Below are 27,545 nucleotides of genomic sequence, written 5' to 3' on the forward strand. Positions count from 1 at the left end.
AAATTCTAAACTTTGCAAGCAAATTGTTTGGCTTGTGTTTCAATTTTCTAAGACCGTTTTTAATACCATTTTGGGGTACAACTTTTTGATTGCTCCATCAAATGTATAGTCGTAAGTTACTTACCGGTAACAGGATTTTTCAGAGACAGCACCACGAGAGAGGGGATCCGCCCACCAAGGAGAGGAAACCTACAGGCTTAAAAGGGCGCCACCTCTCTCCCGCCTCAGTTGGGATTACAGAGCATTGAGAGGACTGCCAGGTTAATAAACACAGCAAACAATCACAAAATTGCCATACCAGACGACACCTATTGAGTGTGATATTATAATTAATAAAAGGGGAGTGTTCCCACAAACGTGAAAGGAGGAAATATAAGGGTGCTGTCATGGTCTCCGAAAAATTCCATTACCGGTATGTAATTTAAGATTTTATCGGTCGACCATGACAGCACCACGAGAGAATTACAGAGATGAAGTAATCTATTGAAGGACCACAGCCTGGAACACTCTTCTCCCAAAGGTGAGGTCAGCCGATACACCTATATCTAACCTATCGTGTCTATGGAATGTAGAGGGACAGGACCAGGTAGCAGCCTTACATATGTCTTCTATCGAGACACCTGTCTTCTCAGCCCAGGAGGGGTGGGGTGGGATGAGCCTTCAGCCCTTCTGGCACTTCCTCGCCGCTAGATGTACAGACCAAAAGTTTGGACACATCTTCTCATTTAAAGATTCTTCTGTATTTTCATGACTATGAAAATTGTACATTCACACTGAAGACATCAAAACTATGAATTAACACATGTGGAATTATATACTTAACAAAAAAGTGTGAAACAGCTGAAAATATGTCTTATATTCTAGGTTCTTCAAAGTAGCCACCTTTTGCTTTGATGACTGCTTTGCACACTCTTAGCATTCTCTTGATGAGCTTCAAGAGGTAGTCACCGGAAATTGTTTTCACTTCACAGGTATGCCTTGTCAGGTTTAATAAGTGGGATTTCTTGCCTTATAAATGGGGTTGGGACCATCAGTTGTGTTGTGCAGAAGTCTGGTGGATACACAGCTGATAGTCCTACTGAACAGACTGTTAGAATTTGTATTATGGCAAGAAAAAAGCAGCTAAGTAAAGAAAAACGAGTGGCCATCATTACTTTAAGAAATGAAGGTCAGTCAGTCCGAAAAATTGGGAAAACTTTGAAAGTGTCCCCAAGTGCAGTTGCAAAAACCATCAAGCGCTACAAAGAAACTGGCTCACATGAGGACCGCCCCAGGAAAGGAAGACCAAGAGTCACCTCTGCTTCTGAGGATAAGTTTATCCGAGTCACCAGCTTCAGAAATCGCAGTTTAACAGCAGCTCAGATTAGAGACCAGTTCAATGCCACACAGAGTTCTAGCAGCAGACACATCTCTTCAACAACTGTTAAGAGGAGACTTTGTGCAGCAGGCCTTCATGGTAAAATAGCTGCTAGGAAACCACTGCTAAGGACGGGCAACAAGCAGAAGAGACTTGTTTGGGCTAAAGAACACAAGGAATGGACATTAGACCAGTGGAAATCTGTGCTTTGGTCTGATGAGTCCAAATTTGAGATCTTTGGTTCCAACCACCGTGTCTTTGTGCGACGCAGAAAAGGTGAACGGATGGACTCTACATGCCTGGTTCCCACCGTGAAGCATGGAGGAGGAGGTGTGATGGTGTGGGGGTGCTTTGCTGGTGACACGGTTGGGGATTTATTCAAAATTGAAGGCATACTGAACCAGCATGGCTACCACAGCATCTTGCAGCGGCATGCTATTCCACCTGGTTTGCGTTTAGTTGGACCATCATTTATTTTTCAACAGGACAATGACCCCAAACACACCTCCAGGCTGTGTAAGGGCTATTTGACCAAAAAGGAGAGTGATGGGGTGCTACGCCAGATAACCTGGCCTTCACAGTCACCAGACCTGAACCCAGTTGTTTCACACTTTTTTGTTAAATATATAATTCCACATGTGTTAATTCATAGTTTTGATGCCTTCAGTGTGAATGTACAATTTCCATAGTCAAGAAAATACAGAAAAATCTTTAAATGCGAAGGTGTGTCCAAACTTTTGGTCTATACTGTATATGATAGAGAAATGGCCTCCTAATTCCATCTAGCTATGGTGGACTTCGTGACCTTAGACCGTTCCTAGCCCCTTGGTAGGATATAAACAACGAGTTATCTTTCCTAAAGCTTTTGGTAACTGAATGGTACCTAACCACACATCTCCTCACTTCTAACGTATGTAACTCCACCTCTTTCTGGTTACTAGGATGTGGACAAAAGGAGGGTAGGAGGACTTCCTGAAGTCTGTGGAAACGAGTAGCTACCTTAGGGAGAGAGAGTGATTTTTAGACCAGATCCTGCCTATCATCCAGAATTTGAGTAAACGGCGAGGCCATAGACAGGGTCTGGATGTCACTAATGCTCCTGGCCGAGGTTAAAGATATTAAAGCGGTCTTAAGAGAGAGGGATTTAAGGGTTGCTGACTATTAGCTCAAACGGCGAGCTAGTCAAGGCCTTTAGAACCAAGTTTAAATCCCAGGGAACCAAGCTGCTTTTAATAATGAGTCTAGATCTAAAAGCTGCCTTAATGAACCGAGAAACCCAGTAGCTACAAGCTACATCACAGCTATATAAAGAACACCAATCATAAATGGGTAGTATAAATCACACCATGTGTGTAGATATAGGTATGATATGTACCTTTTATTAATTACTACCCTATATGGACTAAATGCGACTCCATCGCCAAATATAGAACTACCAGAGAAAAAAGCGAAGACCGAATCAACACTTCTATAGCAAAAAATGGTCAATATTTATTATGATACAAAGATCAGACATATACAAAGGTCAGTACAATATTATAAAAAAGGACAATAAAATCAATAACAGCCCTCTCTACATGTGACTCCACACAGGGACCCATAATATAGGTAATCCATGGCAGACCCAGATCCTATGTATTTAGTTTTATTATATCATATCTGCTATATATATATAACACACATAAGCATTAAAATGGATACTATATATGCTGATTACCCTCACTGCTGTATAGTGGAAACCAGTAGAAGTCATTTACCATATCACCCTCCTATTATCTACTATTATTGTCATGTGCGGTGCACTAGATGAATAGAGGGAACATAAATGTCCCCATTGTATGCTTACCGCAGCTCTCCAGTGTCCAAATGTAATCACCAGGGGGCAATAGCACTGTTAGGGGTCCATAATGGGGAGGCACATGTCGAGAGAGACGCCCCTACGCGCGTTTCGGCTGTTCCCTTCGTCAGGTTTAAGGGTGCTGGTGGATAACCCTAGTTCAAGACCTTTTTGTAAAAACTCCAAAGATTTGTCCTATTGGCACCCCTTCCCCATCAACCCCAGAACCAGAGAAAGGCAAAAACTTTCTCCAACTTGTGGCATAAATCTGGGTTGTAACAGGTTTTCTCCTGTGCAGGATGGTTACTAGACCTTTGGAAAAACCTTTCTGATTTGGCAGTGTCCTTTCAAGTTCCACACCGTCAAGTGGGGGCCAGTTGCTTGAGGATGGAATATCGGACCCTGGAGAAGGAGATATGGAATCTCTGGAAGAACCCAAGGATCAGAGATGGACATGTTCCTCAGGCATGAGAACCAGGGCCTCCTGGGCCAAAAGGGTGCGATCAGCAGAACCCTGGCCTTCTCCTCCCTGATCTTTCTTATTACCATGAGAAGAACAGCCAACCAGGGGGGGAGGAGTCATACGCCAGGCTGAAATACCAACGTATCAGGAAAGCGTCCACAGCTAGAGGATTTAGGGAACACAAGATCTTTGTCTTCCGATTTAGTTTTGTGGCAAACGGATCTACCTGACCGGAGGCCCCCCCATCTTCGGCTATTTGGGTAAAAATTCCTTGATTTAGTTCCCATTCCCCTTGCATCAGAGGATAGCAGCTTAGGAAATCTGCTCTCATGTTTTCTTTTTCCATTAAATGGAGGGCCATCAGGGAAAGGAGGTGACTTTCTGTAATCTGGAAGAGATGATCTGTCACTCTCATCAGCGATCTTGACCATGTATCCCCCTGGTGGTTCACATATGCTACCGCAACTAGATTATCCAAGAGGATCTTTACATTCTGGCCCTGAAGGAAAGGTAAGAAATTATTCACCGCCTTGTCTACCGCCAGAAGTTCTTTTGAATTGGAGGAGAGACCCTTTTCAATATCTGACCAGGTCCCCTGGGCTACCATATCTCCCAGATGGGCTCCCCACCCTCTCGGACTCGCATCTGTGGTAATTGTTCTAGTGACCCTAAGTACCCAGGGAACCCCTCGAGATAGGTTAGGCTCATCCTGCCACCACTATAAAGATTTTACTGACCGGGGTGATAAGGACATCTTCCAAGTGCCCCTTAAGAGAAACTTCATTATGTAGCACATCCCACTGTAGAACTGTGGCGCCCCTGAAGGTTCGACCGCCACAGGGATGCTGCACTTCTGTAATGGAGTGTAGTGTTCCTCCTCCGAGGTAAGAACAGCGTGATGGTCGGGACCCAACCTTTGCATCCAACGCCACATTTCTCCACCAGGGGGGCTAGTATGCACCAGGTGCTGCCCTCCTGGTTACAGGGAGACTGGGGAACCAAGAGTGAGGGGAACCAGTTAGTGGGTGAGGGTTGAGGACTTACAATTTAGTGACACTTTAAATTTCATATTTAATAAAAAGCCATCTTTGGTTTTGGTCTTTGTGCTGTTAATTACTGTGAGGTATTGTGATCTCCCACCCTGAACGTGGATCCTGTGTGGAACTGCAGTGGATGGAGACACAGCCCTGATACCCCAGCCTTGAGACGGGGGGCAGGTTGCAGACGAGGAATGTCTCAACCCGGTCAAGGACCACGACCAAGAAGGCCCGGAGCTTAAGAGTGTAGCTCCACAGCTAATGGATCCCGGGGAGGATGCAGACGGAGCAGTGTACGCCACCTGTCCTCACCATCTGATATATTCAGAGGGAGTCCGGCTGCAAGAGGGGTACCGGCCCCGACACCCGACCTTGCTTCTCCATGTCCTGGTTGGTAAAGCCTGGTAGGCCCAGAGGATCCCATCGGGTATCGGAAGGAGCGGAGCTGCCACCCGTGCCCTTGTTCTGAGAGGAGTTCAGAGGGAGACCCGGCCTATCTACACACACAGACAGGAGAGGATACGGTCTGTAGTTCAGGAACACTCTGGTGCGGGGTCCCGATTGAATGCTGGACTTGCTCGGAGGTTGTTGGACCCCCATCCCTGGTGACTGTAGGACTCCGTGGGGATCAGGGAGTCGCCTTCCTTCTGCCATCTCTAATGTGAGTAAAGCCTTGGTAGTTCACCCCTATGGCCTCTGGACTGTTTATTCTGCGCTACACCGCGCGACGTGGCATCCGTTCTTCCTCCACTACTACCCCCTCCATCCTTCCTGTCCCTCTGCCCTGAGGCCTTGCTCCGCCTGTGGGGAGTAGTAATAACTCTGGCCGCCGTAACACTATGCCTCAGCGGACTGCAGCGGCGCTGGTGGCCTTCACCAGGTGCCACAGGTGGCGTAGTCGTAAATCAGCCACTCAACCCGGATAAGCCCACACCATCTCTTTTAATGTGACGGCCCTGAGCACGGGTCGGGTCCGGGCCACGGCTGCACCCCATCTCTCCATCACAGGACCCGACTCCGAGTCCCCCATCTCCCAGGGTAAAGAAAAGGGCTTTTTCGAGTAAGAGACGTCACGCTATCACTTGTGGGGGGTTTCTGCTGTTTTCGCATGTCAGGGGCTCTCCAAATGTGATATGGCATCCACTTTTTTCATATGGCATTTTGTTTTCATAATGGCATTACGGCATTCATTTTAATATGGTGATATGGCATTCAGTCTTTTTTGCGTTCAAAAAGTCGAAACGGTGCTCCTTCCCTTCCGAGCCCTGTCATGTGCCCAAACAATAGTTTTCCCCCACATATGGGGTATCAACATGCTCAGTAGAAATTACACAACAAATTTTGTGGTTCATTTTATCTTGTTACCCTTGTGAAAATAAAAAAATTGGGGCTATAGTAAAATTTTTGTGAAAAAAAGTAAAATGTTCATTTTTCTTTCCACATTGCTTTAGTTCCTTTTGGGTATTTTCTGTCATAAAGGCCCCTCAAAGTCACTTCAAATGTGATGTGGTCCCTAAAAAAATGGTTTTGTAAATTTTGTTGGAAAAATTAGAAATCGCTGGTCAACTTTTAAACCTTCTAACTTCCTAACAAAAAAAATGTTTTAAAAATTGTGCTGATGTAAAGTAAACATATGAGAAATGTTATTTATTAACTATTTTGTGTGACATAACTCTCTGGAATTAAAAGTTTGAAAATTGCAAAATTATCAAAATTTTCACCAAATTGTCGTATCAAAATTGGTTACCACTATCATGAAGTACAATATGTCACTAAACACAATCTCAGAATCAGTGGGATCCATTGTAAAATAAGAAGAAAATAATAAAATCCTTATACTCACATGTCCTATGTGTCCCTAGCTGTAATTCTCTGACCGCTGACGCTGAGGAGCCGAGGAGAATGAGCCGCTCCGGCGAGCGGGCCCCGAAGCTGAGCTCAGGAGCGGTGTCCTGTCACTCAGTGAGCGCAGCTCCGGGGCCACTATCCGGGGAACACTTAGGACCATAGGCAGATTATAATGAGGGCAATCTGGGCTACCGCCCGGGGCCCCGGGGCTCCGGGGAGCCCCGGGGGGTCCATGGCCAAGCTTAAAGGATCCCTCACTTTACACACTTAACATCTTTTATCCATTGTTAAAAAGCGTCATAGATTTCAAGCTTTTTTCATAGTGTTTTTCACCCTTGAATTTGTTCCAGAAAATGAAGTATTGCTCCTGGAAAATTAATGTAATTACACATGTGTTGGTATAGATATGTTTATTTCATTTGTATGTAATGGAACAACACAAAAAAACAAACAAAAAAGGCAAATTGGACATAATTTCACACAAAACTCCCAAAATGGGCCAAACCAAAATGTTGGCACTTTTCCAAAGTTGTAGGTAAACAACTTTGTTTCAAGCATATGATGCTCATTCAAACTCACCTGTGGCAAGTAACAGGTTTGAGCAATATGAAATCATACCTGAAACCAGATAAAAAGGTGAGAAATTTACATATTCTTTGCATTGTATGACTGTGTGTGCCAAACTAAGCATGGAGAACACAAAGAGGAGAAGAGAACTGTCTGAGGAGTTGAGAACCAAAATTGTTGAAAAATATCAACAATCTCAAGGTTACAAATTAATCTCCAGAGATCTTGATGTTCCTTTGTCCATGGTGCGCAACATTATCAAGAAGTTTACAACCCATGGCACTGTAGCTAATCTCTCTGGATGTGGACAGCCGAGAAAAATTGATGAAAGGTTGCAACGCAGGATAGTCCAAATGGTGGATAAGCAACCCCAATCAAGTTCCAAAGATATTCAAGCTGTCCTGCATGCTCAGGGTGCATCAGTGTCAGCGTGAACTATATGTAGTCTTTTGAATGAAATGAATCACCATGGCAGGAGACCCAGGAGGACCCCACTGCTGACATAGATACATAAAAAAGCTAGACTACAATTTACCAATATGTGCGTAAGTAAGCCTAAATCCTTTTGGGAAATCATCTTGTGGACAGATGAAACCAAGATAGAGCTTTTTGGTGAAGCACATCATTCTACTGTTTACCAAAAATGGAATGAGGACTGCAAAGAAAAGAACACAGTACCTACAGTCATATATGGTGGAGGTTCAAAGATGTTTTGGGGTTGTTTTGTTGCCTCTGGCACTCATTGCTTTGACTGCGTGCAAAGCATCATGAAATCTGAAGATTACCAAAGGATTTTGGGTCACAATGTAGTGTCTATTGTCAGAAAGCTGGGTTTGCGTCCTAGGTCATGGGACTTCGAGCAGTCAATTACCCCAAACATATTTCAAGAAGCACCAAGAAATGGATGGGAACAAAGTGCTGGAGAGTTCTGAAGTGGCAGCAATGAGTCCGGATCTAAATCCTTTTGAACACCTGTGGATTTAGATCCGGACTCATTGCTTAGTCCGGATCTAAATTGCTCTTAAAATTGCTTTTGGGAGGAGACACACTTCACATATGGGAGACCTGGGACAGTTTGCAAAAGAAGAGTGGTCTACATACTTTTATATATATATATATATATATATATATATATATATATATATATATATATATACATATATATATATATATATATATATATATATATATATGTATAATACTTGACACCTAATGGGAGCCAAAGGCCAAAGAAGGGGGCATTGTCCTAAGTAGGGGCCACAGAGGGAGACATTATTTTAATTGGGGTCCAAGGAGGGGGACATTATTTTAAATGGGGGCCCCAAGAGGGGACATTATTGTAAATTTTGTCTAAAAAGGGGGGCATCATACCATGGGAGCAAAAGGGGAACATTATGATAAATGGTGGCCAAAGAAGGGGACTTTATTCTAAATGAGGACCAAAAAGAGAGACATTGTACTACAGGGGGCCAAAGAGAGTTATATATAATAATATTTTTTATTTAATTTCTATATTTAGTAGAGACATGTACAAACTGAATAAGACAATACAGATTATCACATAATTCATGACATACTAAGAGGAGTGAAGGCCCTGCTAACAAGCTTACAGTCTATGAAGATATAGGAGTGACACAAAAGATAAAAAGGTGCTTGTCATGTATGGTCCGGCCATGATTATTATAAACAGGGGAATTCAAATACCATTACATGAACCAGTCATCAGCCAGAATCTGTATAAGTACAGATACAAGGAGCTGTAGAGTGCATGGAGGCTGTGGATACAGATGAGTGAAGGGACCAGATTCTGGAGAAAATTAAGGAAGGGAGAACAGGGCATAGTTAGATTAACCATATTCTGTGGGATAGTGCATTCCAGAGAACTGCTGCAGCACAAGAGAAGTCCTGAAGATGGGGGTAGAAGGTTTTGATTACAGAGGATGCTAGTCTTAGGTAGATAGTTGATTTTACATTTCTGGATTCTGTAGATTTGTGATTTGTATTAAACAAAAAAAAAACAACAACAATCCGAGGTGTCAGTGACGCGCCCCCTGGGCCAGTGCTGTAGGGGATACCCGGAGCCGGATCTCGATGGGGGTAGTAGTCCTTGTGGCGGTGACCCGGTCCGTGCCCAGGGTGTCAAACTAAGTGGCAGTCTATGGCAGTAGATGTTAACTTGATTGTCGACTACGCCACCCGTTGAGTGCGGCTTTGAAGCCGCCGCTGCAGAGCAGTCCACTGAGGCCGGTGGTATATGTGCAGCAGTGATGGTATAACCCCCAACGGGAGGGGTATGGCCTCAGGGCAGCAGGTGTAGATGATGGGGGTTGTGATGATGCAAAAAGAAGATTCAGAGTCAGGAGATGCAGTTCAGGGTTTTTACTTACTGGTGTTCTCTTGGTCACTCTGGCCTTGAGCGACCACCCGAGCCGTGCTGCGTCCACCAGGTCCTGGACTCGGCCAACCCCCAGACAATTCCGGAGCGTGGTCCTGAGCTCCTTTCTGACTCTCCCTTCCTCTGGCCGTTCCCACCAGGGATCCACTTTTGGCCGGCTCCCTCGGGTCTCTTGGTGGTCAAGCCTCCTCTGGGCTCCCTGACCCTATGCTCGGTGTGCCTTTCTAGTGGATTTGGTGAGGGTCGTGGCAGATCCTGCCCACGACCTCCGGTTCCTGGCTAAGGTTCGTTTTGGGCCTCCGCCAGCTTGGGACCCGGTACCCTTGTCCGCCAACCCTTCACCCTTCTGTCCTTATTCTGGGATCTTGGGGTTCCTTCTTGTTTCCTCTCTGGGTCCTTCTCACTCCTCTCTCTCTCTCTGCAGGCTCTGCTCTGGAGCTGAGCCCAGCCGGAGCCACAGCTCCCTGTCAGCCCTCCTGGCTGAGCTCCTCTGCTCTGCTCCTCAGGCTAAAAAGACCCTGTCCTAAGATGGTGCCCACCATATATACTCCCTCTATGTGTGAGCTCAGGTGACCAGCACCCAATGAGCTCCTAGCTTTACCCAGACTACTCCCCCTATCTGCCCCTACACTACTGGGATGTTCCACCCCCCTCCCACTCCAGCCAGGGACAGACGCTGTCGTACCTGCACATAAACTGGTGGGAGTACCGTTGATCTGTCCCCCGGAAATGGGATGTATGTAGTGCATGCAGCCTACTGAGCTCAGTTCCACACTCCATCCTTACCCGGGAGTGGAATACCACACCTCTGGAGTGAGGTGCAATACCCCTGTAGCAGCCGAATCCTCAGGGTGCTACATCAGTATTCTTTAATGAGGACATAGCCCTCATGGTTTGTAATTCCAGTGTGTGATGATTAAATAAATGTTGTGATTAATGTGCAGTTTGGCCCACAAAATACAGATGGTATCACCAAGCATAGAAATAAACAGATGGAATCATCAGGCATAGAGATAAACAGAATGTAAATAAAGACAATACAGCTGTCCTTACCTGCAGTTGAAAGGTTGTATTGTCTTTATTTACATTCTGTTTATCTCTATGCCTGCTGATTCCATCTGTTTATCTCTATGCTTGGTGATACCATCTGTATTTTGTGGGCCATGATTGACTTTGCCCTATATTGACACTTGTCTACCACTTGTGGGCTTTATGGCTTCTCTCTATATGACCTATTGACATATTTATAGATATATACTTTCATGGCATTTTGACTACATTTATCTATGCTGGATACTTTAAGGTATGTACTTGTTATCCACTAATGCTTACTAGATGAATGAATTTTGGATACTGATCCTTTTACTTATTTATTTATTTAATTCTTCATGTATTTATCACTGGGTTCATTGATATGATCTCCTTTTGTAAGTCTTGTTAAACAGAATAAATGATTGACTACCCTTGTTACTAGCACTGCAGGCACCTTCATTGGTTCACTTCCCCTTTATGTGTGTTTTATAAATTTCTTTTAAATAATTCAATAAAAGTTCCAAATCTTTTTATCAAACTTGTGCATCTATACTTCTTTGACCTGATTGAGTGTTACTCCCATTCTAGTAGCCACAATAACAACGTACAACTGAAGCAATAAAAAAATGCCTTTATTAAAAATAAATATAAAAACATAACAAAAGTAATTTCTAAAAATACCCATTAAATACCATGGGAAACAATTGAACTCCACAACAATAAATAAAGCTCATAGGATATGATGAAGGAGTCTATATATCATCTGATGTCTATACACATAGTATAGCACCTGCAGTATACAGGATAATATATGACTGGTATATGGTATACAGTGATTACAGAAGTCAGATATCATATACAGGATAATATGTGACTGTTATCTATTGTATAATTCCCAAATTTAACAGAAAGGAAAAAGGGACAAATTATTTGGCTTGCATAGTAGCAGAGTGCTTTGTGGAAAATTAATGACCATGCCTCGAACCATTTATTTCTATACAGATAAATGTACAAGGATGACCTGCATCTTCTAAAGCAGCAGAAGCCAAGGCATCCCGAAACAACTGCTGGGGTATCGGCCTGGGGGACATCCGTATACATAGCTAGTGTGACTGTGGATTAATTGATCTGTGATATACTGCAGTAACTGCACCTTAATCACAACATTTATTTAATCATCACACACTGGAATTACAAACCATGAGGGCTATGTCCTCATTAAAGAATACTGACACCTCGGATTGTTGTTGTTTTTTTTTTTTGTTTAATACAAATCACAAATCTACAGAATCCAGAAATGTAAAATCAACTATCTACCTAAGACTAGCATCCTCTGTAATCAAAACCTTCTACCCCCATCTTCAGGACTTCTCTTGTGCTGCAGCAGTTCTCTGGAATGCACTATCCCACAGAATATGGTTAATCTAACTATGCCCTGTTCTCCCTTCCTTAATTTTCTCCAGAATCTGGTCCCTTCACTCATCTGTATCCACAGCCTCCATGCACTCTACAGCTCCTTGTATCTGTACTTATACAGATTCTGGCTGATGACTGGTTCATGTAATGGTATTTGAATTCCCCTGTTTATAATAATCATGGCCGGACCATACATGACAAGCACCTTTTTATCTTTTGTGTCACTCCTATATCTTCATAGACTGTAAGCTTGTTAGCAGGGCCTTCACTCCTCTTAGTATGTCATGAATTATGTGATAATCTGTATTGTCTTATTCAGTTTGTACATGTCTCTACTAAATATAGAAATTAAATAAAAAATATTATTATATATAACTCTCTTTGGCCCCCTGTAGTACAATGTCTCTCTTTTTGGTCCTCATTTAGAATAAAGTCCCCTTCTTTGGCCACCATTTATCATAATGTTCCCCTTTTGCTCCCATGGTATGATGCCCCCCTTTTTAGACAAAATTTACAATAATGTCCCCTCTTGGGGCCCCCATTTAAAATAATGTCCCCCTCCTTGGACCCCAATTAAAATAATGTCTCCCTCTGTGGCCCCTACTTAGGACAATGCCCCCTTCTTTGGCCTTTGGCTCCCATTAGGTGTCAAGTATTATACATATATATATATATATATATATATATATATATATATATATATATATATATATATAAAAGTATGTAGACCACTCTTCTTTTGCAAACTGTCCCAGGTCTCCCATATGTGAAGTGTGTCTCCTCCCAAAAGCAATTTTAAGAGCAATTTAGATCCGGACTAAGCAATGAGTCCGGATCTAAATCCACAGGTGTTCAAAAGGATTTAGATCCGGACTCATTGCTGCCACTTCAGAACTCTCCAGCACTTTGTTCCCATCCATTTCTTGGTGCTTCTTGAAATATGTTTGGGGTAATTGTCCTGCTCGAAGTCCCATGACCTAGGACGCAAACCCAGCTTTCTGACAATAGACACTACATTGTGACCCAAAATCCTTTGGTAATCTTCAGATTTCATGATGCTTTGCACGCAGTCAAAGCAATGAGTGCCAGAGGCAACAAAACAACCCCAAAACATCTTTGAACCTCCACCATATATGACTGTAGGTACTGTGTTCTTTTCTTTGCAGTCCTCATTCCATTTTTGGTAAACAGTAGAATGATGTGCTTCACCAAAAAGCTCTATCTTGGTTTCATCTGTCCACAAGATGATTTCCCAAAAGGATTTAGGCTTACTCACGCACATATTGGTAAATTGTAGTCTAGCTTTTTTATGTATCTATGTCAGCAGTGGGGTCCTCCTGGGTCTCCTGCCATGGTGATTCATTTCATTCAAAAGACTACATATAGTTCACGCTGACACTGATGCACCCTGAGCATGCAGGACAGCTTGAATATCTTTGGAACTTGATTGGGGTTGCTTATCCACCATTTGGACTATCCTGCGTTGCAACCTTTCATCAATTTTTCTCGGCTGTCCACATCCAGAGAGATTAGCTACAGTGCCATGGGTTGTAAACTTCTTGATAATGTTGCGCACCATGGACAAAGGAACATCAAGATCTCTGGAGATTAATTTGTAACCTTGAGATTGTTGATATTTTTCAACAATTTTGGTTCTCAACTCCTCAGACAGTTCTCTTCTCCTCTTTGTGTTCTCCATGCTTAGTTTGGCACACACAGTCATACAATGCAAAGAATATGTAAATTTCTCACCTTTTTATCTGGTTTCAGGTATGATTTCATATTGCTCAAACCTGTTACTTGCCACAGGTGAGTTTGAATGAGCATCATATGCTTGAAACAAAGTTGTTTACCTACAACTTTGGAAAAGTGCCAACATTTTGGTTTGGCCCATTTTGGGAGTTTTGTGTGAAATTATGTCCAATTTGCCTTTTTTGTTTGTTTTTTTGTGTTGTTCCATTACATACAAATGAAATAAACATATCTATACCAACACATGTGTAATTACATTAATTTTCCAGGAGCAATACTTCATTTTCTGGAACAAATTCAAGGGTGAAAAACACTATGAAAAAAGCTTGAAATCTATGACGCTTTTTAACAATGGATAAAAGACGTTAAGTGTGTAAAGTGAGGGATCCTTTAAGCTTGGCCATGGACCCCCCGGGGCTCCCCGGAGCCCCGGGGCCCCGGGCGGTAGCCCAGATTGCCCTCATTATAATCTGCCTATGGTCCTAAGTGTTCCCCGGATAGTGGCCCCGAAGCTGCGCTCACTGAGTGACAGGACACCGCTCCTGAGCTCAGCTTCGGGGCCCGCTCGCCGGAGCGGCTCATTCTCCTCGGCTCCTCAGCGTCAGCGGTCAGAGAATTACAGCTAGGGACACATAGGACATGTGAGTATAAGGATTTTATTATTTTCTTCTTATTTTACAATGGATCCCACTGATTCTGAGATTGTGTTTAGTGACATATTGTACTTCATGATAGTGGTAACCAATTTTGATACGACAATTTGGTGAAAATTTTGATAATTTTGCAATTTTCAAACTTTTAATTCCAGAGAGTTATGTCACACAAAATAGTTAATAAATAACATTTCTCATATGTTTACTTTACATCAGCACAATTTTTAAAACATTTTTTTTGTTAGGAAGTTAGAAGGTTTAAAAGTTGACCAGCGATTTCTAATTTTTCCAACAAAATTTACAAAACCATTTTTTTAGGGACCACATCACATTTGAAGTGACTTTGAGGGGCCTTTATGACAGAAAATACCCAAAAGGAACTAAAGCAATGTGGAAAGAAAAATTAACATTTTACTTTTTTTCACAAAAATTTTACTATAGCCCCAATTTTTTTATTTTCACAAGGGTAACAAGATAAAATGAACCACAAAATTTGTTGTGTAATTTCTACTGAGCATGTTGATACCCCATATGTGGGGGAAAACTATTGTTTGGGCACATGACAGGGCTCGGAAGGGAAGGAGCACCGTTTCGACTTTTTGAACGCAAAAAAGACTGAATGCCATATCACCATATTAAAATGAATGCCGTAATGCCATTATGAAAACAAAATGCCATATGAAAAAAGTGGATGCCATATCACATTTGGAGAGCCCCTGACATGCGAAAACAGCAGAAACCCCCCACAAGTGATAGCGTGACGTCTCTTACTCGAAAAAGCCCTTTTCTTTACCCTGGGAGATGGGGGACTCGGAGTCGGGTCCTGTGATGGAGAGATGGGGTGCAGCCGTGGCCCGGACCCGACCCGTGCTCAGGGCCGTCACATTAAAAGAGATGGTGTGGGCTTATCCGGGTTGAGTGGCTGATTTACGACTACGCCACCTGTGGCACCTGGTGAAGGCCACCAGCGCCGCTGCAGTCCGCTGAGGCATAGTGTTACGGCGGCCAGAGTTATTACTACTCCCCACAGGCGGAGCAAGGCCTCAGGGCAGAGGGACAGGAAGGATGGAGGGGGTAGTAGTGGAGGAAGAACGGATGCCACGTCGCGCGGTGTAGCGCAGAATAAACAGTCCGGAGGCCATAGGGGTGAACTTCCAAGGCTTTACTCACATTAGAGATGGCAGAAGGAAGGCGACTCCCTGATCCCCACGGAGTCCTGCAGTCACCAGGGATGGGGGTCCGACAACCTCCGAGCAAGTCCAGCATTCAATCGGGACCCCGCACCAGAGTGTTCCTGAACTACAGACCGTATCCTCTCCTGTCTGTGTGTGTAGATAGGCAGGGTCTCCCTCTGAACTCCTCTCAGAACAAGGGCACGGGTGGCAGCTCCGCTCCCTCCGATATCCGATGGGATCCTCTGGGCCTACCAGGCTTTACCAACCAGGACATGGAGAAGCAAGGTCGGGTGTCGGGGCCGGTACCCCTCTTGCAGCCGGACTCCCTCTGAATATATCAGATGGTGAGGACAGGTGGCGTACACTGCTCCGTCTGCATCCTCCCCGGGATCCATTAGCTGTGGAGCTACACTCTTAAGCTCCGGGCCTTCTTGGTCGTGGTCCTTGACCGGGTTGAGACATTCCTCGTCTGCAACCTGCCCCCCGTCCCAAGGCTGGGGTATGAGGGCTGTGTCTCCATCCACTGCAGGTCCACACAGGATCCACGTTCAGGGTGGGAGATCACAATACCTCACAGTAATTAACAGCACAAAGACCAAAACCAAAGATGGCTTTTTATTAAATATGAAATTTAAAGTGTCACTAAATTGTAAGTCCTCAACCCTCACCCACTAACTGGTTCCCCTCACTCTTGGTTCCCCAGTCTCCCTGTAACCAGGAGGGCAGCACCTGGTGCATACTAGCCCCCCTGGTGGAGAAATGTGGTGTTGGATGCAAAGGTTGGGTCCCGACCATCACGCTGTTCTTACCTCGGAGGAGGAACACTACACTCCATTACAGAAGTGCAGCATCCCTGTGGCGGTCGAACCTTCAGGGGCGCCACAGTTCTACAGTGGGATGTGCTACATAATGAAGTTTCTCTTAAGGGGCACTTGGAAGATGTCCTTATCACCCCGGTCAGTAAAATCTTTATAGTGGTGGCAGGATGAGCCTAACCTATCTCGAGGGGTTCCCTGGGTACTTAGGGTCACTAGAACAATTACCACAGATGCGAGTCCTAGAGGGTGGGGAGCCCATCTGGGAGATATGGTAGCCCAGGGGACCTGGTCAGATATTGAAAAGGGTCTCTCCTCCAATTCAAAAGAACTTCTGGCGGTAGACAAGGCGGTGAATAATTTCTTACCTTTCCTTCAGGGCCAGAATGTAAAGATCCTCTTGGATAATCTAGTTGCGGTAGCATATGTGAACCACCAGGGGGATACATGGTCAAGATCGCTGATGAGAGTGACAGATCATCTCTTCCAGATTACAGAAAGTCACCTCCTTTCCCTGATGGCCCTCCATATAATGGAAAAAGAAAACATGAGAGCAGATTTCCTAAGCTGCTATCCTCTGATGCAAGGGGAATGGGAACTAAATCAAGGAATTTTTACCTAAATAGCCGAAGATGGGGGGGCCTCCGGTCAGGTAGATCCGTTTGCCACAAAACTAAATCGGAAGACAAAGATCTTGTGTTCCCTAAATCCTCTAGCTGTGGACGCTTTCCTGATACGTTGGTATTTCAGCCTGGCGTATGACTCCTCCCCCCCTGGTTGGCTGTTCTTCTCATGGTAATAAGAAAGATCAGGGAGGAGAAGGCCAGGGTTCTGCTGATCGCACCCTTTTGGCCCAGGAGGCCCTGGTTCTCATGCCTGAGGAACATGTCCATCTCTGATCCTTGGGTTCTTCCAGAGATTCCATATCTCCTTCTCCGGGGTCCGATATTCCATCCTCAAACAACTGGCCTCCACTTGACGGTGTGGAACTTGAAAGGAAACTGCCAAATCAGAAAGGTTTTTCCAAAGGTCTAGTAACCATCCTGCACAGCAGAAAACCTGTTACAACCCAGATTTATGCCACAAGTTGGAGAAAGTTTTTGTCTTTCTCTGGTTCTGGGGTTGATGGGGAAGGGGTGCCAATAGGACAAATCTTTGGAGTTTTTACAAAAAGGTCTTGAACTAGGGTTATCCACCAGCACCCTTAAAGTACAGATTTCTGCCTTGGGTGCCCTATATAGCTGTGATGTAGCTTGTAGCTACTGGGTTTCTCGGTTCATTAAGGCAGCTTTTAGATCTAGACTCATTATTAAAAGCAGCTTGGTTCCCTGGGATTTAAATTTGGTTCTAAAGGCCTTGACTAGCTCGCCGTTTGAGCTAATAGTCAGCAACCCTTAAATCCCTCTCTCTTAAGACCGCTTTAATATCTTTAACCTCGGCCAGGAGCATTAGTGACATCCAGACCCTGTCTATGGCCTCGCCGTTTACTCAAATTCTGGATGATAGGCAGGATCTGGTCTAAAAATCACTCTCTCTCCCTAAGGTAGCTACTCGTTTCCACAGACTTCAGGAAGTCCTCCTACCCTCCTTTTGTCCACATCCTAGTAACCAGAAAGAGGTGGAGTTACATACGTTAGAAGTGAGGAGATGTGTGGTTAGGTACCATTCAGTTACCAAAAGCTTTAGGAAAGATAACTCGTTGTTTATATCCTACCAAGGGGCTAGGAGCGGTCTAAGGTCACGAAGTCCACCATAGCTAGATGGAATTAGGAGGCCATTTCTCTATCATATACAGTATAGACCAAAAGTTTGGACACACCTTCGCATTTAAAGATTTTTCTGTATTTTCTTGACTATGGAAATTGTACATTCACACTGAAGGCATCAAAACTATGAATTAACACATGTGGAATTATATATTTAACAAAAAAGTGTGAAACAACTGGGTTCAGGTCTGGTGACTGTGAAGGCCAGGTTATCTGGCGTAGCACCCCATCACTCTCCCTCTTGGTCAAATAGCCCTTACACAGCCTGGAGGTGTGTTTGGGGTCATTGTCCTGTTGAAAAATAAATGATGGTCCAACTAAACGCAAACCAGATGGAATAGCATGCCGCTGCAAGATGCTGTGGTAGCCATGCTGGTTCAGTATGCCTTCAATTTTGAATAAATCCCCAACCGTGTCACCAGCAAAGCACCCCCACACCATCACACCTCCTCCTCCATGCTTCACGGTGGGAACCAGGCATGTAGAGTCCATCCGTTCACCTTTTCTGCGTCGCACAAAGACACGGTGGTTGGAACCAAAGATCTCAAATTTGGACTCATCAGACCAAAGCACAGATTTCCACTGGTCTAATGTCCATTCCTTGTGTTCTTTAGCCCAAACAAGTCTCTTCTGCTTGTTGCCCGTCCTTAGCAGTGGTTTCCTAGCAGCTATTTTACCATGAAGGTCTGCTGCACAAAGTCTCCTCTTAACAGTTGTTGAAGAGATGTGTCTGCTGCTAGAACTCTGTGTGGCATTGAACTGGTCTCTAATCTGAGCTGCTGTTAAACTGCGATTTCTGAAGCTGGTGACTCGGATAAACTTATCCTCAGAAGCAGAGGTGACTCTTGGTCTTCCTTTCCTGGGGCGGTCCTCATGTGAGCCAGTTTCTTTGTAGCGCTTGATGGTTTTTGCAACTGCACTTGGGGACACTTTCAAAGTTTTCCCAATTTTTCGGACTGACTGACCTTCATTTCTTAAAGTAATGATGGCCACTCGTTTTTCTTTACTTAGCTGCTTTTTTCTTGCCATAATACAAATTCTAACAGTCTGTTCAGTAGGACTATCAGCTGTGTATCCACCAGACTTCTGCACAACACAACTGATGGTCCCAACCCCATTTATAAGGCAAGAAATCCCACTTATTAAACCTGACAAGGCATACCTGTGAAGTGAAAACAATTTCCGGTGACTACCTCTTGAAGCTCACCAAGAGAATGCTAAGAGTGTGCAAAGCAGTCATCAAAGCAAAAGGTGGCTACTTTGAAGAACCTAGAATATAAGACATATTTTCAGCTGTTTCACACTTTTTTGTTAAGTATATAATTCCACATGTGTTAATTCATAGTTTTGATGTCTTCAGTGTGAATGTACAATTTTCATAGTCATGAAAATACAGAAGAATCTTTAAATGAGAAGATGTGTCCAAACTTTTGGTCTGTACATCTAGCGGCGAGGAAGTGCCAGAAGGGCTGAAGGCTCATCCCACCCCACCCCTCCTGGGCTGAGAAGACAGGTGTCTCGATAGAAGACATATGTAAGGCTGCTACCTGGTCCTGTCCCTCTACATTCCATAGACACGATAGGTTAGATATGGGTGTATCGGCTGACCTCACCTTTGGGAGAAGAGTGTTCCAGGCTGTGGTCCTTCAATAGATTACTTCATCTCTGTAATTCTCTCGTGGTGCTGTCATGGTCGACCGATAAAATCTTAAATTACATACCGGTAATGGAATTTTTCGGAGACCATGACAGCACCCTTATATTTCCTCCTTTCACGTTTGTGGGAACACTCCCCTTTTATTATAATATCACACTCAATAGGTGTCGTCTGGTATGGCAATTTTGTGATTGTTTGCTGTGTTTATTAACCTGGCAGTCCTCTCAATGCTCTGTAATCCCAACTGAGGCGGGAGAGAGGTGGCGCCCTTTTAAGCCTGTAGGTTTCCTCTCCTTGGTGGGCGGATCCCCTCTCTCGTGGTGCTGTCTCTGAAAAATCCCGTTACCGGTAAGTAACTTACGACTATACATTTGATGGAGCAATCAAAAAGTTGTACCCCAAAATGGTATTAAAAACGGTCTTAGAAAATTGAAACACAAGCCAAACAATTTGTTTGCAAAGTTTAGAATTTTTTAAAAGCAGTAAAATGTTTTCGTTTTCTTCTGCACCATTTCACTTTATTTGGAATTCATTGCCCTTTTTTTTCTATATGTTGCACAGTAAAGTGAATGGCGTCTTTCAAAAATGCTGTAATTTTGTCCCACAAAGTACACCTCAACCCTGCTGTATTGAATAGTGTCTGTGTTATTCACTATGTGATATGTGTTTTTTTATTGTATACTAATGTATAGTGACTAGTGATGATTGAGCGTGTTCTATGAACCCATTCAGCGAGCACGCTAACAGCCGTGACACTTGCAGGCACGGCGACCTTAAAAGAAATGCCGAGCATGCCAAAATACTCGGCGAGCACCTGAGCGTGCTCGCCGAAGGGGTTGATAGAACACGCTCGATCATCACTAATAGTGACCAGATGCCTCTAAGGAATCTTTTTTGGCCACTGTTTTACTGGTGCTTGAAGTGCAAATTTTTGTAGCTCTAATGATTAAGTAATATGCAACTATGTGAACTGCAATTGCCAATTAACAATTTAAGGGTATCCATCAGATATACCCCTCCCTCCAATTCCCATTCATGACCATGCAGGATTTGGAAAGCTAAATCCATAGACACTTCTATATCTTTTATCTGTTGCTGCATTTCTGAGTGCTCTGGGTGTAACGGAGCACTAACCAAGCTACAGCCTTCCAAGGTTGCTTCCCTGCCCAGCACCAGCCTCTTTATCTTGATTGATAGCTCACTGTCAGTTTTTTGGGACGTCAGGCACCAAGCAAGGAAAATCAGTGAGCTAGACACTAGCACTGGGAACTTTCCCTCCGTACATAAACAAAACATAAACCAAAAAAAAAGCAATTTGGCACGTTACTTAATTTATGTAGATTTATAGAATGAAATGTTGGATTTCGTACGAGCTCGATCCATGTTTTTCACAGAGCTCATATCTATTATAGTCTAGGGCTGTTCACATATTTCTGCGGACCGCGTATTTTTCACTGAAACACGTTGACCTGTCGGACTTTGATCCAAATCAAAGTTTAGAGCTTCTCGGATGCAAAACAAAGCTGATGAAAGTCTGAATGAGGCCTTACTCTATTATTTATTTTTTAAGCAGCGTTCATTCCAGGCTGCTGTACACATGAAGAGGGTTTACACACCTAAAATACATATATAAAACACAGAAACAAGCTACCATTGACAGACTAGTATGGAGGGAGACACTGCCACTACGATCTAACAGTGTGGATTCTGGTGTCTCGCTCCTTCCCTCAGGTTGTATGCCAAAAGCCTCCTCCAATAAGCAAGTTCTGGACAAGCTGCAGGTGGAGAGGGAGTGCGGGATTACGGTGAAGGCCCTGACTGCGTCTCTGTTTTACACTTACGAGGGAAAGAAGTATCTCCTGAACCTGATCAACACTCCGGTAAGTGTGACGTTTCTTCTTGATTTGTTTCTCTGTGGTCTTGTTGCGGATGTTCAACTGGTCACGGCGGTCGCGTGACCTGTCACATAACTAAATGATGTCATGGAAGGTCCTTTCACACCAACGCGAGCCATACAAGAGACCAGACGCAGTGGAGAAAAGACCGGGGGCCATCAGAAGGTAAGTATAATGTTATTTTCTCCAATCCCCTCCATGACAGCACACCTGGAGGTAGCATCCCCATCCTAATTAGGGACAGGAAAACAAGAGGTTAAATAGCCCCTTCCCGCTACAATCCCCAGTGTTTTCCTGTCCCTATGGGATGAAGAGGTTACCTGGGGTGCCTGCAGCCGGCAAGCAGGGCCCTATTAAATTTACCTGCTGGGCTGCAGGGAGCGATCGCCTCCGACCTTCCTTCCTTTGCAGCTCCCGTGTCTCCTTGAGAGCGGGACCCCCCACACACACACTCGCCTGCGTGTAAAGCCGAGTAGGGTTTTGGGGGCTGGGGGCCTCCTGTAGCTCCCCGGCCGGAGTCTCCTCTGTCCTCCATGGCGGCGTGCCGGAAGTCAGGCTTTTGGCCAGCGGGACGTCACTTCTGGTGCGTTCCACCGTGGAACGCATGGGGCCGCGGCGGGAAATTCAAAAGGAGAAGCCGCGGTTTGCCCTGAAAATGAGGATCCTTCACCAGATAGGTGAAAATTTGGCACTGGATCTCGGTCTCCCCTATAAAAGACCCAGATGAGAAGACTCCATTAAGGTAGGACAGAATACTCTGCTACTATGGAGGGTGCTGTTCCAAAGCCTGCGTCTGCAGAGCCCAGCGCTAACCCGGCCCCAGTAAGTACTAGGTCCTAGGTTATTCCCCACTCTCTTTTGAGCAGGATCCTAAATATATTTTAAATCTCCCCTTTTTTTATTTTTAATTTAGGGAGACAAGGATCCGGCACCGACAGTGGGAGAAAGCACTACAGTTTGCAAATGTGCCATCTGTATAAAAAAGCTGGCTTCAGGGCATAAGAAACCCCTATGCTGGAAATGCACTGACAACATTGTGAAGGAAGAACAGCCTTCCCTTATGGAAGAAGTCAGGGGAATGGTTCGGCAGGAAATACAATCTTCCCTAGCCTCCTTCTCACAAGCCAGAGCTGAAGGTCCATCTCCCCCCAAAAGGAGAAAATATACGGTTAGGGAGACCTCTGATTCAGAATTAGGGTCTATGGAGGAACCGGAAGAAGGGGTCCTAAGTGAAGATCATGAGGAAGATAGGAAATATTACTTTTCGTCTGAGAATATGGAGGAATTGTTGTCGCAGGTGAGAGACACGATGCAGGTGGAAGAGGAGAAGGAAACCCGTACAGTTCAGGATGAAATGTTTGGCGGTCTGAAATCCAAGAAGAAGGTAGTGTTCCCTGTGCATGACAACATTTGGAGTCTTATTTTAGATGAATGGGAGTCACCTGAGAAAAGGCTTAGTATGGCAGGAGAAATGAAGGATAGATTCCCTCTAGATGAAAAGGCGGCTAAGCTATGGATGGAAGTCCCGAAGGTTGATGTACAGGTGGCAAGGGTTGCGAAGAAAACAACCCTTCCCTTTGAAGACTCGTCACAGCTCAAAAATCCTATGGATAGGAAGATGGACAGCCTTCTAAGGAAGGCATGGGAAACATCGGCGGCTTCACTGAAGACTAATATCGCTTCAACTTGTGTAGCTCGTTCCATGTTCCTCTGGCTCCAACAACTAGAGGAACATCTCTGGAAAGGTACCACTCAAGAGGACCTCCTAGCATCTCTTCCTTTTCTGCAGAAGGCCACTGGATTCCTAGTGGATGCCTTGGCGGAGTCGGTCAAGATTGCGGCAAGATCGGCAGCATTATCAAATTCTATGAGAAGAGCTCTGTGGTTGAAGATGTGGAGTGGGGACAACGCATCAAAATCTAAGCTTTGTTCCATTCCATTTAAAGGAGAGTATATGTTTGGGGCGGTGCTAGACGAGTTGTTGGAGAAAGCATCCGACAAGAAGAAGTCTCTGCCAGAGCCAAAGAATCCAAAAAGTTTCAGAAAGAGACCATTTCTTCTCCCTCAACAACAACAGCAGCAAGCATTTCAGTACAGAGGCAAGGGTAAAACTGGTCGCTGGAGTTACACAAAAGGGGGAAGAGGTAGGAATATCTTTCAAGGTTCTAGGCAGGACAGACAATGACGCCAAGAAGGTAGGAGGCAGAATTGCGAGCTTCCTTCCTCAATGGCAGCTTATTGATTGGAAAAGGATTTGTCGTGGCAACAGTAGACCAGCCAGAGGCTTACTACCACGTGCCAATTCATCCGGATTACAGAAAATTTCTCAGATTTGCTGTAACTCAGAACCGAGAGGTACTTCATTTTCAATTCAATGTACTCCCCTTCGGCATTTCGTCAGCACCCCGCCTGTTTACAAAGATCATGGCAGAGGTAGTAGGTTTATCTAAGGAAACTGAATATCTGCATCGTCCCATATTTAGACAATTTTTTGGTGATGGTTCCCTCGGTTTCAAGTTTGGAAAGAGACCTCCAGATGACCCTCCAGATCCTGGAATCCTTGGGATGGTTGATAAACTACCAAAAGTCAGATCTGATTCCCTCCACCAGGAAGACCTCCTTGGGAATTCTCCTGGATTCTCAGCAACAAGCCTCTTTTCTGCCAAAAGAGAAGCAGATTCAGTTGAGGTCGAAAGTTTATGCACTAAAGAACCAGAGAGGAGTGTCATTAAGATTCGCCATGTCCGTCCTCGGGTCCATGACCTCATTTATTTAGGCGGTACCTTGGGCTCAAGCGCATTCAAGGGTCCTTCAAAACTACATCCTTTCCTGTTGGGACAGATCTCCAAGTTCCCTCTCCAACAGAATTCATCTGCCAGAGAAGGTGAAAGCATCTTTAAATTGGTGGCTCTGTCCAGGAAATCTGGAGAAAAGTTCAGCATGGATTCAACTTCCCTTGTTATCCGTCAAAACAGACGCAAGCAAAAGAGGATGGGGAGCAGTAGTCTCCCACGTGGCCTTCCAAGGGGTCTGGTCGCAAGAAATAGCAGAGCAGTACTCAAACTTAAGAGAAATGAAAGTGGTGGAAGAAACCCTATGGGCAGCCACTACTGTGCTTCAGGGGTCGAATGTCAGAGTCTACTCGGACAATATGACAACTATAGCCCACTTGAGACATCAGGGAAGTACAAGAAACAGGAGGTTACAGATGATCTCCGAAAGGATCTTCCACTGGGCGGAGCATAATCTACTATCCTTATCGGCTCTGCATCTGAGGGGCTCCGACAGCTATCATGCAGATCTTCTGAGCAGAAAATACATTCATCCAGGGGAGTGGAGCATGAACTCGAAGATATTTCAGATGATTGTTCAAAAGTGGGAATACCCAGATGTGGACCTGTTTGCGAACCAGGAAAACGCAAAAGTAAGAGCCTTTTTCTCTTTGAAACCCGAGGATTCAGCAACAGGGATAGATGCATTCGCTCACCCTTGGAAAGTTGGGCTCGCTAATGCTTTTCCCCTGATTCTGTTAATACCAAGGACTTTACAAAAAATCAGGTCGGAAGGGCTCAAGACTATCCTAATAGCTCCAATGTGGCCAAAAAGAGCATGGTTCGGAACACTGAGCAGTCTAAGAATGGATGATCCATTGATGCTTCCTCGAATCCACGATCTGCTGCATTAGGGCCAGATTTTCCATCCGGCCCCTCAGAATTTGGCTCTAGCAGCTTGGCTTCTGAGACCACCCTCTGAAAAGCCAGAGGCTTCTCAGTACAGGTGATCCAAATGTGGCGCCCTGCTGTGCATTGGTGCCACAGAACCCAGAAGGGTGCATGGATGGATTTCTCCACAAGAGGCCCTCACTAGATACAAACACCTCTACCTTCCAACTCATACCAGCAGAGGGAGCCTAGATAGGGATATATATAGGGAAGGTGGAGCCAGGCAGCTCAGTTGATTAGTGAGTGCTCAGAGTCAGAGCAGAGCAGGCAGGCTGAGAGAGAGCCTGAGAGCGTGCCGACACTCAGATAGCGGTGAAGACGCAGCACGTCAGCTGCCTAGTAGTGAGGGCCCCGAGTGTGGCCGACGGCAAGGAGAAAAAGGGGAGTGAAACCAAGGGGGCAGAGGAGCACAATAAGCTCACCCCATTATATCTACCGGACACCGGATCCGCGCCTACAGGGACCCTTTACACCCAGTGGGGATAACCGGAATCCCAGGAGGACTACAAGTCCCTGACAAACCTGAAGGCTAGACACACACAGGATCAGGAACCACGAAGGCCCCGACGTCCAGGGAAAGTGGTTACCAACCAGAGGTCCTATTTCTGAGCATCTGGTGAAGTAAAAGCAGGACACATAAGCTAGGCCCAGTTGCAGGCTGGCCAGGAGCATACATAGGGACAGACACGGATCAGGAGGCCCTATACCTGCTCCCTGGGGAGAAGTCCAAAAGTGCGCCCTTCATCTGGAGTACCCTGGACCGTACCTAACAGCTGTACCAGTAAAGGAAATGAAGCAAATCCCCTGTCTCTGTCCGTTACTCCTGCTGTGCCATCGCTTTCCCTGCACCACAATGCTCAGCGCAACCTGCATCATTTATACTGCCCTGAGGCCTGCTCCACCTGTGGGGAGCCGTTCCATCTCAAGCTGTCCTGACATCTGCCTCAGAGGACTGTTGCAGCGCTGGTGATCCTCACCAGACACCACAGGTGGCGTCACAACAAATTCCCTACAAATAATTCCATTTGGCACTGACCGCCCTGGGCCAGCCACCGCGATAATCCCCGCAGGCAGTCTTAGGCCCGGCTGCCGGGTGCCCCGCGACACCCCTGGGGGCGAGTCACATACACTGCAGAAAAGCAGAAAACCAGTCACAATTTCCATCTATGGAAAAATCTAGAAAGCTTTCAAGCTATGGTATGAGCCTCGTCCATTAGATCCCTTTCGGCCTGACGTGGCCAGAATCTTGGATTTCCTACAGAACGGTCTGTCTAAAGGATTAAGACCAAGCACGCTGAAGGTCCAAGTCTCGCCTTTAAGTTCCTATTTTAATGCTGATTTGGCCCAAAACAGATGGATTAAGAGGTTCATGATAGCTGCTTCTTGGATTAATCCAACAAGAGCTAAAATAGTTCCACCTTGGGATCTCAACGTAGTTCTTAGAGGCCTAACTATGCATCCTTTCGAGCCAATAGCCGAGGCACACATAGACAAATTGTCTTGGAAAGCGGCATTGCTTATAGCTCTGACTACAGCCAGAAGAGTGAGTGAAATCCAAGCCCTGTCTATCAGAGAGACTTATTGTCGTATTTTGGAGGACAGGATCATCCTCCAGTTGGATCCTTCTTTTCTACCTAAAGTGTCGTCTAATTTTCATATGTCTCAGCCAATAATTCTTCTGTCATTCTGTCAAAATCCATCAAATAGCAAGGAAGAAGAATTCAACGCGTTGGATGTAAGAAGGACTATAATCCGCTATTTGAGGCAGACTGAAACCTGGAGGAAGGATCAGAACCTATTTGTCCAATATGGAAGCCCCAATAAAGGAAAGAAAATTGCAAAAATATGCTAGCAAATTGGATTAAGAAAGCAATTTGTGAAACATACATAGTTCAAGATTTGCCTCCTCTGAAATCCTTGAAAGCTCTTTCTACTAGAGCTATGTGGGTCTCCTGGGCGGAAAAAGCTAGTGCATCCATTGAGCAGATTTGCAGGGCAGCTACATGGTCGTCTGTCCATACCTTTGCTAAACATTATAGACTAGATGTAATATCTAATAGAGACTTAGCATTTGGAAGGAAAGTCCTTCAGGCTGTTGTCGCTCCCTAAAATTCATTCTTTGGTATTACTCCAGGTGTGCTGTCATGGAGGGGATTGG

This window comes from Phyllobates terribilis, unplaced genomic scaffold (genome assembly GCF_046119375.1).
Source record: "Phyllobates terribilis strain yellow unplaced genomic scaffold, ASM4611937v1 Scaffold_142__1_contigs__length_4687701, whole genome shotgun sequence".
Classification (NCBI taxonomy): Eukaryota; Metazoa; Chordata; class Amphibia; order Anura; family Dendrobatidae; genus Phyllobates; species Phyllobates terribilis.